Source organism: Piliocolobus tephrosceles, chromosome 1, assembly GCF_002776525.5.
Source record: "Piliocolobus tephrosceles isolate RC106 chromosome 1, ASM277652v3, whole genome shotgun sequence".
NCBI lineage: Eukaryota > Metazoa > Chordata > Mammalia > Primates > Cercopithecidae > Piliocolobus > Piliocolobus tephrosceles.
Genome location: NC_045434.1, coordinates 180,726,719 through 180,739,385, shown reverse-complemented (window position 1 = coordinate 180,739,385; position 12,667 = coordinate 180,726,719). Strand labels below are relative to the sequence as shown.

At 46.9% G+C, this 12,667-nt stretch overlaps 1 protein-coding gene across 2 annotated transcripts in view; it reads right to left on the bottom strand.

Moving 5' to 3' along the window:
* HIVEP3 (HIVEP zinc finger 3) overlaps positions 1 to 12,667 on the bottom strand; it is a 413,652-nt gene that overhangs the window by 144,580 nt on the left and 256,405 nt on the right. The window contains exon 1 of one of the 2 annotated variants that reach the window (XM_023221310.2): positions 12,518 to 12,575. The exons of the other annotated variant lie outside the window; for it this stretch is intronic. The gene's annotated coding sequence lies outside the window, so the exon portion shown is untranslated. Of the gene's footprint in view, positions 1 to 12,517; positions 12,576 to 12,667 lie in introns of those variants that run through there. 2 annotated transcript variants of the gene reach the window in all.

Sequence of the window (12,667 nt, the reverse complement as noted above, 5' to 3'; positions counted from 1 at the left end):
CAAATGATGGGAATTGGGTTGGGGCTTCTAAGACTAGGAGATGATGTGATAATAGCTTCCTTCTCCAAAGAGTTCCCCCCGTTAGATGGGGAGAGACCTGGCTAGAGGGTCACGCACAGTGGCTCAGGATCAAATGCGGGGAGGGATGCTCTGGAGACGGAGTCCCCTGGGGATGAGTTCCAGACCCTGTTCTCTTCAGCATCTTCATGAAGACAGGAAAGAAATAACTGAAAATATGCTCATTAAATCTGCATCTGGCACCCAATTTGGCAGGGTTGCCAAAATTTTGTAAGACTAGAATTAAATTAGCAAATTGCAAGTAAAATGGTTTTAAGCAGGCATGATGGAATTCATCAGGGCCAGGTGGAAGCTCATGGGGGAAGGGAGTCAGGAAAGCCCACATCCCCGGGGGTGGGAAAGCCTGGCCGGGAACGGAAACGGAAAAGAAACAAACAGAAATGACCCAAATCCTTAAGATTCACCCTTGGAAAGTGGTGGTAACAAAGGCAGCCCCGCACTGCAAGGTGGCCAGAGGCTCCTTCTGGGAGCCAGGAGGTGTGGCTGGGCAGCACCCGGTTAAGGATGGCAGCTCTTCAAAAGAAGGTCAAGAAGAAAGAACCCGAGAGACTGCCAGGGAATGGGAGGGGTGGGTGCTTTAGACTGGCGGCCCCACAAGGGCAGACACGTGGACGGTGACGTGTGTTGACACTGCTGAAGCACCACTGCGTGCTTACTGATCTCAGTCAGGGAAAAACACTGGGATGGGCATGGCGGGGGTAGGGGAGGTACAGAATCTGAGGAAGGAAGAAGAGGCTAGAAGCATTTCCTGGGCACTTGCTAAGTGTCAGGCACTGTGTTAAATATTTGTCAAGTATCATGATCTCATGTAATCATCATAACAATCCTGTAATGTAAAGATTTTTTTTTTCTCTTTATTTTCTTGGGCTTTCTTTTTTGTTTTCTGTGTTTATTTATTTTTTCTTAAATAAAGAGATATTTAAAGTAAGAAGTAGACAAGTCCTGCGTCATCCTCGCAAAGCCTATTCCCCAGATGAAACCACCAGGCATAGTTCACTGGGCATGTTCCCAGGCTGTTTCCCCGAGCGCAGAAACATTTCTACATGTGCACACACAGACTTAACTGTTTAACTTTTTCTGTATAAAAATGAGATTGTCCTAAACATATTATACAGAAACCTTTTTCCAGTTAAGAATACATTCTTAATATCCTCCCACAATAGGACCGGAAGGATCATGTCTTTCTTTTGAAATGGCCACAAAGTATTCTCTGGCACAAATGCACCATAAACCTTTTAAGCATTGTCTCTGCTGGACACTGAAGTCATTTCCAATTTCTCTCTTCTACAAACAATGCTACAAGGGAGTACCTTTGTACACATATATCTTTGAGTACATATTTTTCTATAGCCAGGGAATTGCTGGACCAAAGTAGGTACAGTCAGCCCTCTCTATCTGTGGGTTCCATATCCATGGATTCAACCAATCAAGGATCAAAACTAGTTGGAACAAAAATTCCAGCTGGGTGCAGTAGCTCATACCTGTAATCCCAGCACTTTGGGAGGCCAAGGCAGGTGGATCACCTGAGTTTAGGAGTTCGAGACCAGCCTGGCCAACACGGTGAAGCACCGTCTCTACTAAAAATACAGGAAATGAGCTGGGCATGGTGGTGCACGCTTGTAATCCCAGTTACTTGGGAGGATGAGGCAGGAGAATCGCTTGAACTTGGGAGGTATAAGTTGCAGTGACCTGACATAGTGCCATTGCACTCTGGCCTGGGCAACAAGAGCAAAACTCCACCTCAAAAAAAAAAAAACAAAAACAAAAACAAAAATCCACAAAGTTCCAAAAAGCAAAACTTGAATTTGTTGTGTGCCAAGGACTATGTGATCCACATAAATGAAGTGATATGTAGGCAATGTATTAGGTATCGTGAATAATCTAGAGATGACTTAAGTATACAGGAGGATGTGTGTAGGTTATGTGCAAACACTACACCATTTTATATAAAGGACTTGAGTAGCTGTGGATTTTGGCACCCTCAGGGGGTCCTGGAACCAATTCCCCATGGATACCAAGGGATGACTGTATATGCATTTATAATTTTCATTGATACCAATCTAGATTCTCAAGGCCCTTTGGCTCTTGCCAGTACCAGATCTTCTCCATTTTTCTTTTTTTTTTTTACATTTTGCTACCTCTAGTCAATAATAATCTCATTTTTAATTTACAGTCTTTTGGGTTTTTTAGTGGCTAGAGCATTAGTCATATATTTATGGGCCATTTTTACATCTGTGTACTATCCGTTTATCTTTTGCACATTTTTTAAAACTTGGCTATGTTTTTAGTTGGTTGATAGAACAATAATTTTCTGACTAATAATTCTTTAAATAATAACTAATACATAGCTTTCTATGCACCTGGCACTGTTCTGGGTTCCTGACAAACTTCACAGCATTGACTCAAAGCCCTGAGAGGTGGTCACAGCAGTCCATGTTTATAGCCAAGGAAAGGGAGGCTCAGAGATGTCAAGTAACTTGTTTGAGGTCACACAGGTCAGATAAGAACACGCCAGAGTCTTAAGGACTAGCTAAGCCAACCACTTCATCACCAATTAGTTGTTTCTGAAGCCTTCCCACATATCCCTTGCCATCTAATCCACAGAGAAAGAAAATTCTCCCTTAAAATTTCCCTCTCTTTTATCCTTTGCTTTATTTGCAGAGCCTTTAAGACAGTATTATTCTCATATGCCAGGAAAGGAAACTGAAGTCCAGTTTCTGACGAGAGGTTATCATAGCATGGAATTGGCCCCTAACCCTGACATGCTTGGGGACGTGCCTGGAGGAGTGAGGAGCAGGATTTGGGATGGGGCAGGACTGACGCATGGGGCCGAGGATCAGGGAAAGTGGAGGCTGAGGCAGGGCCTGGGATGGGAAGAGTTTCAAAGAGCAGACCAGGCAGTCTACAGGACTCACCCCATGAGCAACGTGGAGCGGTGAAAGGCTGGGATTAGGAATCAGGTGAAGATCGGCCTAGTGAGAAATCATCATCAAATCAGAGGGTGTCCCACCTCACCGGGCATTTCCACTGACCAGGCACACTGACCAGTGAAGAAGCCTGGCCTGTGGGGTAACAAACACGCCTGTGTCCATGCAGGTGCTGGCAACTCCGCGTGTGAAAGCCATGTTTGACAAAAGGGTTTTTGGTCTTTAGCGGCATTTTAAAATAAGGTTCTTTTTTAGCTCCTAAACACCAATGTCACATGTGGGTTTCTGGGTTACAAACCCACCATTGATCTGTCACATGAGCTTGGTTACCCTCGTCTCAATAAGCACACACAATACTTCTGCCTCCCATGAGCACCGCACGTAGGGAAGGGAGAAGGATCATTTGCATGGCATTTTTCTTCTGAGGAAAAAAGAAATTAAGCTAACAAAGTGGGAAAAAATGTGAGAAACTGACATGCTGAAACTAACACGCAGAAATAAGTTTTGAGTCACTGTTGATTCACGTTAATTTTTTTAGCTTTGACCTCAGATAACCTTAGCATTTTCCCAAATGTTTTTCTGTGGAACTCTTCTCCAGCCGCTCTGTATGTGTCTAAATGTGTGTGTGTGTGCGTGTGTGTGTATAAAACATATATATACATTTGTTCTCTGATCAATTAATCTTAAAAAGTTGCACATAGTACCCACCTCTACACACACACTCACATTCACAACCCTCACACATACACACTATTTTGCAGATACCCAATGCACTTTTGCATATTAAAGACTGAGAATTCCTACAGGATAAGGGTCTTTATTGGCCATTGGACTTTCATTTTCTCCCTGTAACACATCTTTAGACCCCATGGCACTTGTGGTCTACAAACACACCACAGGAAAAGCTGGACTGCGTTATTTCATAAGATCAGAACTTGCTTAAAATAAAGAGCCCAGATATCCTACCCTTTTAAAAAACAGATGGGTTCTAATCAACCCATAATAATGATGGTTTCCTGCCCACCTGGGCATCTTGTGCCTCTCCTAGATTTCAGGGTGACACCAAATGTTCGCAAGCCAAGGCAAGAAACCGTTAGGAGGCCAGGTGTCCCAGACAGACTGAGCTGTGTGGTTCAGCAGTTGCTGGGTGGGCCTGGATCAACCCCTTGCTCAGTGGCTTTCAGCCCAAGGGTCCCCAGAGACTCACCTAAGCCAACTTACTTGCTTTGTGAATGGAGAATGAGGCACTAAGCCCCCAAAATCCCTGGCCCCTGTTCTCTTTCATCCACTCCATGAGACACCTCTCCCTGGGCCTAAATGTTTTCTACCGCGAAAGAAAACCAGATCACCTTTAAAGCCTTTCCAGCCCTCTGACTCTTCTGACTCTGTTCTCCTTGCACCTACTCCTTCCCAGCTATCAGTCACTGCAATTCATTATATAGATATATAGTCACATGATATAGCTCTACAAGTAAAACTATGTTTCTGTCTGTTATAGCATCAAGTGAAATTGAGTTGGTGAACCTTCACCAAATACAAAGGGCATACTTGGCACAGGTTAAAATGTAAATTATACGGTATACATGAAATTCACTTGGGGGCAGTCCCTGGGGGAGATATCTCCAACAGAAAATTCCTCTGCCAGTGTTGTTACAGGCACTGGTTTATAATTTTGCTCCTTCTCACACAGGCAACTCGGGATAGTATGCTTGGGGTGACCAGTAGCAGAGATTTAATTACTTACTGACTCCTTATGGCTTTCCTAAGCAATCCTGAGGAGGACAGCTAGTGGAAGTGTATGTGGATTCATTCATTTATTTTTAAATAAAATGTTCATTTTGGAATAGTTTTAGATTGACAGAAAAGTTGCAAAGATAGAACAGAGACCCCATATATCTTCTACCCAGTTTCCTTTCATGTGAACATCTTACATAACAGGTATATTTGTCAAAACTAAGACATTAACATTGGTACATTACTAGTAACTATTTCACCAGTTTTTTCACTACTGTCCTTTTTCTGTTCCAGAATTCATGCCAGTATAGAACATGGTATTTAGTTGTCATGCCTTCTTCATCTGTGGATTTATTATTGTTTTCAAGAAATAGATACCATTCTCTACTGCATGCAAGGGGGTATGCTGGGTACTGTGGTGGATCCCAGCTGCCCTTCAGGGAGAGACACGGTGTCCAGTGGACAGCAAGTCTGGGCTTGAGTGTCCACTCTGCCCCTCATTTCTGATACAGTCCTGGGCTTGTCACCCCACATCTATAGTTCTCAGGTTCCTCAACCGCAGTCTGGAGATAATACCTTCCAGCTTGTGACAGAGCTGAATGAGACAGTCTACATGGAAAGACATTTTGAAGGCTTAAAGTCCTATCCTATGTGGCTCACTATTATTATTATTATTATTATTATTATTATTATTATTATTATTATTAATGTTGCTGTAACGATTATCATTAAGCAGACTTGATACACTGTTTCCAAAGCAGGACAGCCCAGAGACTGAGCTGTCTGACCGAGCTGACCCTTCCAGCTTCAAATGAGATGTTTCCATAGACCTCCATGTGCCCCATAGAGAAAGGAAATTTTCCTTAGTCTGTTCAGTTCTATATTTCCTTTACGGCTCCACTCATGGGACACCATATCAGTGATACCTTCTCTGATCATCCTACAGAAAAGAACCTCTGAGGCCGGGCGTGGTGGCTCACGCCTGTAATCCCAGCATTTTGGGAGGCCGAGGTGGGCAGATCACTTGAGGTCAGGAGTTCAAGACCAGCCTGGCCAACATGGTGAAACCCTGTCTCTACTAAATATACAAAAAGTAGCCAGGCATGGTGGCGGGCGCCTGTAATCCCAGCTACTTGGGATGCTAAGGTGAGAGAATCGCTTGAATCCAGAAGGTTGTAGTGAGCAGGGATTATGCCATTGCACTCTAGCCTGAGTGACAGAGCGAGACTCCATCTCAAAAAAAAAAAAAAAAAAGAGAGAGAGAAAGAGAGAGAGAAAAGAGCCCTTGAATCCCTCCCCATGGCATTCTCTAACTTCCCACCCTGCTTCATGCTTCTCCATGGCACTGACCCCCATCTGACACATTCCCTATTGCCGTGTTCCTTTGTTCACGATTGGCCTCTCTCCACTAGTCTATGAGCTGCCTGAGAGCCCCAATTGTGGCCTGTTTTGGTCACTGCTGTACCCCAGTGCCTAGAGCAGCCCCTGACATATAGTGAGGGCTCAATAGATGTCTGCTAAATAAATGACTATACGTTTGGTTTTACTCTGTAATCTCTTGCCTCCACCCTGGTAACTTGAAAACAACTCTTTACACCTAAACATACTGTTGAATTCAAATAAGAGCAAAGCTATTTGGCTCAGAGCCCTTTGGGTCTTCTTTAAGAAAAAAAAATAGGGTAATGCCTTTCTTTTAATTTAATTTAATGTCATTAATGTTTTTTTGCCTGCCCTCTCTCCCATAAGTGGCTCAGCCAATTAGAAACCACAGTCTCTTCCTTGTCCAGAGCCTGTCTGCTGGCTTCCTCACACAATCAGTTCCAACAGAGTCCAGGCTAGAAAAAGCTGGTAAAATCCCCACACCCCCACATGCAGCCAGTTCACTTCCTTACTGTATTCACTCAGCACTTGCACATCAAAGGCCTATGGACTTCTCAGAGCAGGAAGAAACCCAGGGGATCCCGCAGGCCAGCCTGCAGCTGAGGACACTGTGGTTCAGACAGGGGAGGGAACTGGCAAATGACACACAGTACTTAGTGGCAGTTCCAGGAACAGAACCCAGGACTCCCAGCTCTGTACCCTGGCCCCGATTCCTCTGTGGGCTGGAACCATCTCCCCATGCTCACCTTTCACCAAGGGACACGTACGTGCTTATTACCTGGAGCTCTAATCTGATTGTCTGCCTACCCTGACCATTCCTGGGTATTGGAACTTGGGAACTGATGGGCTGAGATGACTCTCCAAAGCAGCAATGCACCAGGCAGCAGAGTTAAGAGCCAGACAGAAAGGAAATGGGGGTTGCATTTGTTCAGAGCCAGGTACTTCATATGATCATCTCAACTAACACTCACAGTACCCTGCAATGAAAGCATTATAACTGCATTTCATAAATGAAGAAAGTGAAACACAGAGAACTTAGAAATGCAGCAAATTACGCAGTAAGAAAAGGGCAGGACCAGCATCAGAATCAAGTTCCTCCTGGTAAGAAAGCCCTTGTTTTCTCTGCCTGACCACTCTATCAGAGATCCTAAGGCCTAGAAAGCACTCTAGAGCCTGTTGGGCTGGGTCCCTAAAAACAACAAAATATTCCCCTGGGGAAGTAACCAGAATGATCCCATTCTAGAGATGAGGAAATTGAGACCTGGAGAGGAAATGCAACTTGCACATGGCCGTGTGGCTTGTGGGTGGTGGATTTGCTCAGCTCTGAGCTTCTTGGGGACACAGGCTCTCTCCTAGTGCTTAGCCCAGAGCTGAGCCCCCAGAAGGACCCAATCCACTGTTGAATAAATGAATAAACGACAGTAAAGTGAGAAGCACAACCTCCCGAGACTCCCACAAGTTGGGTGTTTACACCCCAATTTCCCCACATGGTGGCCTCAGGAGCAAGAGACCAGGCTGACACAGGTGAGTACAAGCCTGAACTCACACTGATATCCAAAGCTCACATCCTCATCTCTGAGCCCATCGATCTGTCAGGGGCATGGGAAGTGATGCTGACCCTGGTCCCCATTCAGCCCCTCAGCTCTCCATGGAGCAATGGTTATGCAATGAAGAGGTTTAGGAAGATGGTGGAGCTGGTAATTCTTTCACCCAAAGGCTGATGCTTATGGCATGGAATGTACCTTCCTCCCAAAGGCTGGTGTTTGGGGCAAATTGGTCTATTTTATTGCCCCCTTTAGGAGCAGCTGATTCATTTGCAAATACTGCAGTTTTTATTATTCTCATTAATTTTTCTTCCTAACAACTGAAACTGGTTATTGTTTATGGTTCACCTACTAAGTGCCAGGCACAGGTATCTAATGAGACATCTGTCACCCTGTAGGTAATTGTGAGCATTCCCACATCACAGATCAGGAAGCTGAGGTTTAGGAGATGCAAGGCAAATAGGAAAGGCACAGGGCTAGAAAGCAGGAGATGTGAACTCCGGTCTGCGGGACGCCATCGCTCATGCTCCTACCATGTGGCCGTTGTAGGTCCAGGACAAGGGGGTCGGAGCCACAGCCAAGGACAGATGGAAATGGTAGGCAGATGGAAGGCCTGCCTGACTTCCTGGGCCTCCTGCTGGCTGGGCTTCTCATCCCAGGCAGAACATCTAGCACCGGGGCACTTCTCCACATGCCCACATGCTGTCCCCAGACTCTCCCCAGACAATCAGGGTGGAACTTGGAGCTCTTCTGTTCAAAGCCCTCAGGTGACAGCACCTGGCACCCCTGGTTAAGAACCACTGCTCTCAATTCTCAGACCATTTTCTCACAACTACACCCTTTTCTGGAAGGTTCTAAAATGTTTCTTAAGAAATTTGTTAATTGATTTACAAAGAATATCACACCTCAAAACCCGAGACCTTCCAATTCTAAGATTCTCAACCAAGCAACAATAACTCATTCAGAAATGCATGTGAAGGTTCGTCTTTATTAACCATGACAATTATTCCCAAAGAGCGTGATGTTTATAAAAAGGACTGTGGAGCCCAGAGTCCTGGGTTTGAGTCCTAGCTCTGCCGTTTACCAGCTATTTGACCACAGGCAACTCAACTCAACCCAATAGTTATTAAAAGCCCACTATAGACCCAGAGCCCTGGGCTGGGAAGACTAGGGACACAGAAGCAGACAAAAAAAGTCATGATCCCTCTTAGCTCTGAGTTCCTCATCTGTAAAACAGGAACCAGCAGTTACCAAGTGCCTACTACATGCCGGGGCCTTGATGTGCATGTTTTCACTTCACCCCACCAACAGCCTTGGGAGGCAGGTTCTCCTGTGATCCTGCTCTGCAGCGGAGGAAGCAGGGGCTCAAGGGGGTGAAGTGGCCTGGGTGAGCCTGCGGCAGTGTGTGGCAGTGTCTGCGCTCTTTCCATCCCATCCCCCGCTTGGCAGATTAGTCCACAGAGTGAACAGGATAATAAGGGAGAGTGCTCTGCAGCCGATCAGGAACCGCACAGATGTATGACATCATGGTTATTAATAATGGAAGCAGCACAACTAATTCACGATCCTTCCAGATGGACCACCTGAATGGTCTCCTGCAAACCTCCTGCAAACACAGCATGGAATTCTGTAACAGTAGAGCTAAGAAGGGCCTTAGAAGTCTGACCTTCTCATTTACAGGGGTTGGGGATGGACAGATCTAGAGGGCAGCCCCGCCCCACAAAGCCCAGGATGCACTGTTTGGCTTTAGTGATTGAACCAGGAAGATAAGTAGGTCTCAGATCAAACACCAGCAGTTACCCCCTCCAAAGGGTGCTGGCAAGAAAATCAGCAGCGAACTGCAAGTATGGCCTCTTCCTGGTCCCTAGCCCAGCTCCTTTCTTCTACAGGGCCTTTGTACCTGCTGTTCGTCTATGACAAATATTCTTTCCCCAAAGCTTTGCAAGGCTGTCACTTCTTCATTACTCAGATCTCAAGATAAATGTCAGCTCCTCAGAGAACTTGCTGGGCCCCCACGTGTAGCTTCTCCCATTCCTCCCTGGCATTCTCCATCACACAGCTTTGTTTGAGTTTCTTCAGCGTGTATATGATGACTTAGCTTTATCTGATTCACTAATATTCATTATTTCTCTTCCCACTGGAACGCAAACTCCCTGAAAGAAGGGATTAAGTAGTTTTCAGTGCTGTAGTCCCTAGAATGGTGCCCAGGGCCCAGCAGGCACTCAGCAAACATGTTCACCAAACCCCCCTGGATGTTGGCCTGGGTCATGCCCATCCTAGCATCTGGCAGACCCTCATTCAATAAATGCTACTGACCCTCTCCTCTATGCCAGGCCCTCTGCTAGATGCTGCAGTCCTTGCCCTCACAGTGCTTTGACATTGATTAAAACAAACAGCACAGGAGAAACCAGAGCTGTGGCTGTCCAATCACATGCAACCAAGCAATAGCTGGCCAATATCCGCAAGTATGGCAGAAAATGGAAGAAACTGGGAGACATGGAGGAAAGGTGGCATTGGGTTGGCCCTGCAAATCACTCCCATGTGCTCATCTTGGGGAGCTGGTGCCAGGCCCCCCCAACCAGCTCTGGGGACATGGGGACAAGCAGACATCCCCATTGCCACAACTACCTCATAGCTGCAGCCTAGGACACAATGGGATGAATGCGTGTGTGAGAGTGTGCGTAGGAGCAGATGTGCGAGTGTGAACAAGTACACAGGATTGCATAAGCGAGAGTGCATGGGAGCAGGTGTGTGTAGAGGAGCAGGGTTGTGTGTGCAAATGAGTGTACAGGATGGCACATGTGAGTGCGTTGGAGTGGGCTGTGGGTGTGTGCACGTGCAGGAACAAACTTGTGTGTAGAAATAGGTGTTTGAGTGTGTAAGAGTGCACACACGTGTGTATGTGTGCATGTGTAAGAGATGACCATGGTACCATTACCGAGCTCTTCACCACAGGCTCCACATCTGGTTGAACTTTACATGCTAAAGTCCCCAAAACGAATGGCACAGAGTAGGTAACTGATCATCACTTAATTCATTCAACAACAAATCATTTGAATCTTTATGTTTTTTAAACACATTCTGCGAAGTGTCCATACAAAGCAGCAAGATTGGTTCTAGAGGAGAATTATCAACTTCTGGATGTCATTCAATGGGGTGAGAGCACTGGATGGGGAGTCACGATGTGGTCCATGCTTTACCACTAACTACTGGGTGATCTTGGGCCACTGTTTAGCTGTGTGACCTCAGATGAGCCTCTTAACTGTTCTGGGCTTCTGCCTACTTTCCATTAAAACAGAGCAATTAGAATTTAGCTCTCAAAGTTTGGTTGCAACTGTACAACACTACATCATCTCTGTGGGTAGCCCCTGAAGCACTGTTTCCTTGGAGATCAAGCCTACTAACTTGAAAAGGGCCCCAGAGCCAACTAGAAAAAAATACTGGCCAGGACAAAGTTAAACAGATTCTTTTATTGCAGGACTTCTCATAGCCTTTCATTTGCCTGTATGGATTATAATTGGCCAAAAGGGTAATAGAGAGCTTGCACAATTTGCCATTCTTACTCTAACAGGGACACCTTTACTGGTGGAACAGCTTTCAGAACTAACAATCCACCGAACACACTGGGAAAATCTGCTACTAGGCACACAGGACACTTATTAGTGACCCCTTTTTTGCAGATGATGGAACAGAAAGCGTGTTCTAAGTCACAGAGCAAAGCCATGACAACTACCAGCCCAGAAATCATCCAAACCACAGTTACTGGCATGTGCACAAGGCTTTACATTGACAAAACAATTTTTACTTACGTGATCTCAATCTTTCCTAAAAACATACCTCTGAGGACACTCATTCCATTTTTGATAAAACACAGCCTGAAAGAGATGAAGGAGTCTGCCCAGAGTCACTAAGGGATAGACCCATAATTTGGCTCTATCAGTTTCCCCTATGTCCTTGATGAAACATCAATCAATACATTATATTTTTATAGATAAACAACTGTGGCCACTATGCAGAGATCCCTGCAGGATGCCAAGGCTGATGCCATCTGCACCTGTTTTGCAGCCACCACCACTTCTGTCTGAAGCCCAAGCACCCTGCTCTGATTAAGGGGGGTTGGGGAGGGTGCTCTCTCAGAAATGCCCCTGGAGTAGAAGCCGCTCTGGAAACACCCAGGCAGTGAGGTGGGAGTAGCTCTCTCCCAGTCGCCACACCCTCCTGACCATGCCAGGTACAACCCGATAGGATGTACCCCCAGTGCCAGGTGTCATTATGCCGGGAGGAGGGGCTCCTCGGGAAGATCCAGAGCAATGCTAGTTTAACTCACTCCCAATGAGCCCGGAGGAGCCCCAGGCTGGTGGGCTCTGACAGACTGAAACTGCATGGCCTTGGGGGGAAGCTAGGGCTGCCAAACCCATTCAGCAGCTCCCGCCGGGTGTGCCGTGTCCCACGATGTGCGAGGGTGCCAGGGGTGAGCGCCGCGCTAGGGTGAGAATCTGCACTGGACACAGGAGGCTGTACACGCCAACGGCCGTGCCAGGCGCAAGTGTGCCAGAGAAGTGTGTGAACGCGGGAACGCTTGTGTCGCCCTAGGGTGGTGACAGAAGTAGTGTCTGGGAAACCCTAGCTGAGAGCGCGTGCATCCGGCCACCGTAGGCTGCGAAGAAGCCGGGGCCCCTCACTCCAAGGGTCCCGGAGAGTTGGCACCGACGCACTACTGCACGCGCGCCCGCGCCCAGCCCTCTCCCACCGATGCGGCTCCCTCAGGTCCCTCTGCCGCCCGCTCGGCGATGCCCGTCCCCTGGGCTGTCAGGCCGCGGCGGGGGCGCGGCGCGCGGGGCGCTCGTTGCTTACCTGCGGGCGGCCGCGGCTCCGCTGCTCTGGGCTGGGCTGCGCCGCGCTGGACTGGGCTGCGCTGGGCTGCGCGCCCGGCCTCCGCGCGGCTCGGCAGCGCCCGCGCGCTTTTTTTTTTTTTTTTTTTTTTTTTTTTTTTTTTTTTTTTTT